This window comes from Paroedura picta, chromosome 1 (assembly GCF_049243985.1).
Source record: "Paroedura picta isolate Pp20150507F chromosome 1, Ppicta_v3.0, whole genome shotgun sequence".
Classification (NCBI taxonomy): domain Eukaryota; kingdom Metazoa; phylum Chordata; class Lepidosauria; order Squamata; family Gekkonidae; genus Paroedura; species Paroedura picta.
Window position 1 is genome coordinate 95,389,704 of NC_135369.1, and position 8,685 is coordinate 95,398,388.

Sequence of the window (8,685 nt, forward strand, 5' to 3'; positions counted from 1 at the left end):
CAGTTTGATGAAAGAGTGATTCATGCTTAATTCGCCTTTAGAGTGGTCCACAGTGGCTGACATTTTTAGTCTGTGTGATTTAATGGTTAGAGTTCTGGATCAGTCCAACCAGGTTCATATTCCCACTCTGCCATGGAGCCTGCTGTATGATTATGGGCCAGTCACTCTCTCACAGCCTAGCAGGGCTGTGGGAAGGGGTACAGCGGCCAGGAGAACAATGTAAGCTGCCTTGAGCTTATTGACGGAAAGGAGGGATCAAAATGTGACAGATAGCCAATCATTCTCAGAACTGCCCCTGCTCACTCATTATTCCCTTGTGAATGCTGCTTAATATTTTAAAATGTATATCCTACATCAGTCAAGTGTTCACGCTTACCAAAATCAGTAATAAAAGTACAGTACACAAATAACAAAGCACATTCAAACGAGTAGCCGTGTTGGTCTGAAGTAGCACAATAAAATCAGAGTCCAGTAACTTAGCAACTTTTGAATAGGATTATGTGTAGCTAATAAACACATTTAGGAAGCTATTTTATACAGGGTATATGAAACAAAAAGCATTTCTCCCAACTCCTCCGTCATAATTTTCAAAACAATATCTATAAAATACAATAATACTTAGATTGGGGTACATTTATATTCAAATCAAGCTATTTATTCTTTAACATTAAGAGAAGTCACCAGTTTTGTGATTCTTACCAGGGCAGTTTGATTGAACTAATCAGTTTGTAGCTTTAAAACAAGGCTATGTAAAGTGAAACTATGATCTAATTTCTACATAAAAATAAGGATACTGAACATCTTTAAACTATCTTCCTTTTAATCAGTTTGTCTATGGTTGGATCCCCATTATAAGGTTTTTTTTTAGGAATGCAGGCCTTAATTCAGTGGCAGAACAGATTATATGTTCACACACAGGGTAGAATCTTTCCGAGCCATACTGCTTTGAATCACAATCCATGATATCAAAGCAGTATGGCTCGGAAAGATTCTACCCAAAACCCTGAAGAGCTAGTATTGTACAGAATACTGTACTAGATACATTGAAAACTTGACACAGTACAAACTAGTTTTAAATGTAAAACATAAATTAAAGAATTGTTTAGAGGCAGGTCTACCCTTTTGTTGGGATTTATATCAGTTAAATTAAATACAGATTATTTACCTCACAGGATTCTCCCTGTTTATTCATTTCTAAAGTTTGCACAAAATGCAAGTTGTATAGAATCATATATGATAACTATTACTCTCATTCTTCATGTATTTAGGATTTTAGCAGCTACTCTCACAAAAGTTGATTCATACATACCAATTATTTTCTGAATCAGTTAATTCAAAATTTTTCTGAACTGTGCTTATGGAGTGAAGGCTACCCATCATAACTATGACACCACAGAACATGCAAAGTTGTATCATTTATTGAATCAACTCATTCAGATGTTCTGTGAGATTTCAAACATGTTCCTGAACAGATATTCAAAGCAAAACAGCAACGAGACCTTATAAACCCAAGTGAAATGTCTGCTTGTCTGGGTTTACTTCCTGATTACAGGTTGGTCCTGTGACATTCCATTTCAGTTCCTTCCCCATGACATTTGATCTACATAGCAACACTCAATAAAACCCTCATGTTACTTGGGGGCAGGAAACCATCAATTTGATAGGACAAGTCCACAGCACACATAGTTTGTTACCTGGAAGTGCTGCCACTACAGCAGTTTAAGTTTGCTACCATGACGCTGCTCATTCATGTGCACTGTTTCTACAAAAGGCAATACAGGTTGTCAAACCTTATCCAAAAAGGTGATTCAAGCTTCAATAAGCCCTCTAACAACATAGGAACTTTTGAATTGATGGTAGTAGAAAGTACCATCAAGTAAGTCACGACTGACTTACAACTACCCTGTAGAGTTTTCAAGGCAAAGATAAAACAGAAGTGATTTGCCATTGTCCATCTCTGCATTGCATCCTTGGATTTCCCATCCAAATTACTCATCCATGACCTATCCAGGTCAGTGACATCAAGCTAGCCTGGGCTATCTAAAGGTAACTGAATTGGTAGCTGTCTTTAAATTAAGATTTCTCTGAATCCTAAGAAAGCAATCAAGAAATTAATGCTACAATGATATTTATTGACTTGCCAATTGTAATTAGATGCTGCTTTGCAGCTGGCCTGACAAGGGCTGCCAACTTACCCACCACCCCACCAGTCTACATTTTAATAACATATTTCACACTGCTAAAAGTGTGGGAAAGATTATGAGATATATCTGTGATGCATTAAATGTCCTCCATCTGCTGGTTCAACAAACCAGTCAGGAGAAGAGAGGTAACAAGTGTTTTAAGCCAGATCATTATGGTGCTAACCTGCAATGATGCACAGAACTGCCCATGCAACTATATAGTGTGTGAGAGGAACAGGAAGTCCAGACAAAATAATAAAAATGTCTGTGACATTGGAACCAATCATAGCATACCAGGGACTACAAGACTTAAACTGCAAACATATAGCTCGGGGCTGGGGCCTAGCCTAGTAAACTCCCCCACACTATGTGCTTAGCCATCACATGTATCTTTGCCTCCTGTATTTCAAATACTAACTTTATCCAGGAGAGAAGCCATGAGTAAGCATCTGAGCACATGCTTTGTATACAGAAGATTCAAGATTCAATCCCCAGCACCTCCAATTAAACCATCTCAGGATAGGTGTTAGGAAAGACTTCTTTTCAGACCTTGGAGAGCCACTGCCATTCAGAATAGACAAGACTGAGTCAGAGGAATCAATAGTCAGACTAATTGGCTTCAATCCACTGGGACATTTCTGGGGACAGAAGGATTTCCACATACACAGAATTCAATTTTCTCCCCCCTCTTATTGCCCATTAAATTGTTGCTGCATTTTAGGGGCATTTGGGGCTGCAGTGGAAAAAGTAGGTGAGAAAGTTGCACTCCTCTGATGTAGAAGTGGTCCAGTACATGTAACCCTCATATGATAATCCCTTGAACACAGGAACCCTAGCCTTTAAGTCTAGATTTGGGTCCCAACACCGAAAGCCTGGTCTGGAGAATAGATCTCATTTAAGGGAGCAGAAAATTCAGAACTTCTTCTATGTGATTTCATTTGGGAAATGGCATGATTCAGTCATACCCCACATTTCTCTTAATCCTTTCAAAGCACGAATCAGCATTCTCGGTATGATGTCAAAATCAAACCCACAGAGATGTACAATAACCAAAATCTGCAGCAAAGCATGGGAATTGGGGGGGGGGGGGTATTTTAAAAATTCTAATATTGCAAATTTGACTGCCCAAATACACAATCAAATATTTAAACATGAATAGTTGACTTATTAAGCTCTTTGTTCTAGGCTCACTCCTCATTCACAGTTGTCATTACACTTCCAGTACAGTGATGTCTTGATTTCTCAGTATCTAAAGATTTACTCAATATTTCAGGTAGCAGGGCTGGAAATACCTGTGCTTGAGGCTTTGGAAAGCCATTCTACTCAGAGTAGACCATTCTGGGCTACATAAAACAATAGCATTACTTAAAAGGCTGCTTCACGGCAAGGTTAGCATCTGAGGTTGAAGCTAGGGCACTTTTGGAGATGAAACCAAGGCCCAACCAGCTCCATCTAGTGGGTCATATGTGTTTAAAATAAAAACAAAACATTCATTTGGAAGACTACACTGGAGCTGAATGTATTTTATGAGCTTATGTCCCATACTTCTAACTGCACATGGCCTGACCACACAAATGTCAGATATTGTTGTGGTATAAGTGGCACAGGCAGTATTCTTTGTCTGGCAGGTTTCTTAAGATCAATGTGAGAAAAACAGAATTGTCTTTATGAGCAGGTCTTCCCAACCTGAACCACAGGCAACTATTTTCTGAATGCATTAACTAATTTGTAAATATAGGGATTTTGGAATTAGGTCAAAGATTATTAATCTGAGGCTGATATTGAAACAACACTAACCTCAGGGTGGTTTAGTTTACAGTAAGGGAACCCCAACTGCACTAGATTACTCTTGCTGATTCAGGTCATTCTCAAATCTTTGTGTGAATGTTCTAACGTCTACATTCAATGTATCTCTCACCTAAGTCCACTTACACAAATATACTGAAGAGTGTCTGCATGATACAACCAGGGTGTGACAAGAGGGAAGACACAATCTCTTTATTAGAATATTGCCCAGAATCTTTCCTGAGTTTCTAACTGGCATAAATTTCACATTTGCTTCTGTACAATGAAAATGTAAATATAAATATCTAATTTAGTACTATTGCCTCTCCTCTTTGATCAAATGGAAAGCGAGAGATGACATCTGTTCCACATAATATATTTCTGGTAAGGCCCAAAAGGAGGAGTTAATACCCAGTCAGAATGGCTGTCCCACCCCTGAGTGCCTCCTCCTCCAACTGGCTTGCCTGACTGCCCAGCAGCTGCCTGCAGCCTTTCTAGGTCTTGGGCGGAGGGGGAGGCCATCCGCAGAGTTCTTCCATCACCCCACCCCCAATCTAGCGCCCATCATATTTCTGAATGCAACAGGCTGGGCCCCTCGTTAGCATTATAATTAAGCTGACCAGATTTTAACATTGGTAAAGCGGGACACCACTGACCGGGGGGGGGGGGTTCTTATTAAAAATTTGGTCTATATGGAGCAACAAAAATTTTCATGGAACGCATACAATACAAAAATAGTATTGTAATATATATATTTCTGCTTGCAACATAAGTACAATTTGCCAGGTGCCCCCAGATGTCCCTCCAAAAGTGGGACAATCTGGTCACCTTAATTATAATTAGTATTATCTATTATCTATTCCAAATAAATCTTGTTATAATAGCTACACCAAGAGTAATAACAACACTATTATTATAATATATATAATTGTATAACATGTTTTCCATGGGTCCAAAGACTTACCTTAACCAAATCCCTGGAACATATGCCAGTCTAATTATCCCAATTATACAAGTGGGCCTGAAGAAATGAGTTATGTAAAACCACCAAATATATTCAGAGCTGAGGTGAAAGAGCTAGGAACCAGAAATGGCCTGGCCCACAGCTTATTTTAAAGCCCTGTGTTCCAGTCTCCAGAGTTTATGTGCAATAACTGAGCATGTATTGGAACCTATTAAAATTGTTTTTTTTTTAAGACTGTTGATCTAAACAACATATAGATAGCTAGCAAAATCCCACGAACCTGATCATCAGGCAACTTAAAATGTGGTGTGCTCCTCTTGAATATTTCCCATTCTACTCATTAGGTTGATACTTAATGAAAGCATGATGCTGGCATCTAGAAATCTGCACTGTCTGCTCAGGCTTCAATACCCAGTAACAATCTCTATCCATTTTGCAAGGGTGGCTTACCTAACACTGGCTCTGCAGTCTTTTATGCAATATGGAAATAATCTTCAACTTAATGGGATTTGGTTGCAAGTAAAGAATAGCAAGGGTCAGGCTGTTTTAGACTAGGCTTGTTTTGTTTTTGTTTTTTCCTCCTTTGATAGATATAGATCTATCTACAACCCCACCTTGCTTATTGGTTTTTAATCACATGATGCTTGGTGGTTAGACTTCACTTCATGTTGAAAATTCAGCTGCTCTATTTGGGGTTAGGAAGAATTTCCCCCTCAGGGAAAAGTGCCCCTCTCTTTTTTGCCTATTGTGTAACATCCAGCTTGGATCTCTCACCTGATCATCCAGCTTGTTTTCCAGAAGTATCTTAGAACACTAGCACGAGCAGCCTACTTACAGTCCACTTCCCTGCCTGTGCTACTTGTAACCCACATAAAATACATTAGCAATGCTATCCTGAGCAATATTATTGACTTCAACGGGATCAGAATGGTGGAACTCTGCTTAGGATGGTACCATGAATCTGCAAGAAGGCCAATACATAGTTAGGGTTCTGCAGAATCTTGCTTTGAGAAACTGGATTACAGATAACGTTTAATGGCATAAACTAGATTATGTTATCACTGGGTCCTTTTTGGTTTTTTATTTCCATATCACCAAGTAAGAAAATCCACTTGATTTTAAGAACAAGGGCAGGAACATATTTTATGGCTAGTTACATGGACCAATGTGCCACTCTACTCACAGTAGACCATTTTGGGCTACATAAGACAGTAGCATGACTCAGAACACTGCTTCATTTGTTAACAGCATGGCTGGCATATAAGGTTGAAGCCAGTTCTGCAAGCAGGGCATTTTTGGAATCAGAACCAAGGCCCAACCAGCTCCATCTAGTGGGACACAAATGTTTAAAACAAAACAAAACATAATTAACATTCATTTGGAAGACTAGGCTGGAACTGAATGTATTTTATGAGGCTGTGTCCCACATTTCCAGCTGCATCTGGCCTGACCACACAACTGTCAGATACTGTTGTGGGACAAGTGGCACAAGGATCATTTGCCCAGCTGGTTTCCTAAGATCAATGTGAGAAAAACAGAATTGCCTATATTGGCAACCATGAACACTAAAAAATGGTAGCTTTCATAGTATCACTGCCAAACAAGGTTTTGACTGAATAAACAATCCTTTCATCCAGATTAAACTAGGATGAAAAGCAGGGTAGTAAATGTGTTAAAAAAGAGAGCATCTTAATCATATAACCATCATGGGAGCTTCTAGAAACAATGCATATATAGTGGCCCAACCACTCTTATTTTGATAATTCATATTTAAATCTCATTAAACAGGGGGACTTTTTGAGCTCAACATCTTAAACCTCACACACCAGTCTCACAAAGGCTGCATTTAAAGCCATTGTCAGTTTATGTTTTGTGATGTTGCAAACCCCAGCTGAACACAAACACGTATCTAAACCTCTCATTTGAGAGCACAGCATGTGGCTTAAGAAAAGGTATGCCAAGGGCAGGCAAATTTCAATACAGTAAAATGGAATTCAGAGAATACTGTGGGCTGCTATTTTTTTAAGAATACCAACAATTCTTTTTGGATGACCCTTTACATCCTACTGGCAACGTACTCAAAGTTTTCCTACATTTTCAGGAGAACAGAACAACATTGGAGCAGCGGAAACATACCACCAAATGAAGGGGGGGGGGGGAAGCAACCTTGCCAGCAAATTACTAGATCTCCTGTTTATGTGAAATCAAACACACACACACAAAAGCCTAGGGATACAGATTTTGCTTATTAAACTACCACAGAGAATGTATCACACTTTCTTTGATTATCTATTGCAAAGAAACCTCACATAACACAATGTCTCCATTAAAGTCTCTCCTTCAATTGAGTTTCTGGATAAAAGCTTTAGTGACCTACAATCAGTATAACTTACCAGCTGAAAAATTAACACACATAGGCTCAATCACAATATGCCATAAGACTGGCCTGACAAGTCAATGCATTTACAATTTTTCAGTCAACAAGCCCTTCCTCCCCTCACATAAATGAGACAACTACTCCTGGATCCTCCTTAGTAATGCTGGACATGTCATCTCCACAGTTACCTGTGAGAAGAGGGCTAAACATCAAATTTCTTTGATGGTGACAAATAGAGAGGAAGCACACTGAAAGTTATTAAGAAGAGGAAAGCAGTGATTTTCTGCAAACTGCTCTCCACAGACACACACACACACACACACAAGGGGCTGCATTCTAGTCACTGCTTTCTCTCTGGTACGTCCTCCTGTCCTGGCTGAATGACAGAATGTAGACAAAAACACACACAAGAGGGGGAAATCAGGTGCTCCATCAGAACAAAGGAAAAACACATAGAAAACCACCTGGCTCCGTGCATGTCACATACACACCATCTTCGCAGTCATCCACCCACCGACCACCCTGCAACCTCAATCACTTCCACCCACCCCTTATTCCACAGCTCTGGGCAAGCTTGCATTTGCTGATTGCTTCCCCCCCCCCCTTTTCCCAGTGGATCACCCCCCTCCCCACTTTCGCCACAGGGAATCTCTGCTGAGCAAAAGAAATCGTCTACCTCACCACGAGCAAAACACACACACTGTAGTTGAATATGCACAAATAGCCTGAGCACCTAAGATAAAGGGCAGTGGGGGTGGCATTTACAGCTCTCAGCAGCGACCAGGTTTCCCTGCCTATGACACCCAGATTCTGCATCCTCTCGTGGAGAGGGGAAAACACCACCCGAAGGGGTGGGGGAGGATTCCTTTTCCATACCGCTGCCGAGCTGAGCGAGGCGGCTGCAATTCAGGGGGAACAGGCCGATCGATGTCTTACCTCTCCAGGGGACAGCAGACCAGACAGGCAGAGCCAGCCGCCGCCACTGGAACTCGTCCTGGGAGGCTTCCGCCCAGCCAGCCAGCCAGCCTGCCGTCGCTCGTCCCGACAAGCCCAGCGTCCAGTGTCTGCCTATGTCTCCGTCTCTCGGTCGTGCCGCTGCTGCTGGGCCTGACTCCCTTTTCACGTGATGCAACCACATGACCCAAAACATTGCTCTCCCCCCGCCGGCTCCTGCTCTGTCCCCTCCTCTTCGCTCCTCTTCTGCAGTAGGCAAAGAACCGAAATTTAAAAATACAGATCGGCGCTCCAGAACCGTTTCAGTGCCAGGGTTGACAGCCCCCGGAACAGAGGGGAAAATAAACAGAAGATAGTGTCTCTGGGCACGTGCAGAGCGTCTCCGCGCAGGGTGATTGATCACATCCGCCAGAGATCAAAGG

The 8,685-nt window shown here is 41.2% G+C and overlaps 1 protein-coding gene across 1 annotated transcript in view; it reads right to left on the reverse strand.

The window, feature by feature from the left end:
• The window catches only part of TULP4 (TUB like protein 4), a 138,966-nt gene extending 130,522 nt beyond the window's left edge, over nt 1-8,444 (reverse strand). Inside the window, exon 1 of the mRNA XM_077348658.1 lies at nt 8,246-8,444. The gene's annotated coding sequence lies outside the window, so the exon portion shown is untranslated. The remainder of the gene's footprint in view (nt 1-8,245) is intronic.
• Between the last annotated feature and the right edge of the window lie 241 nt (nt 8,445-8,685).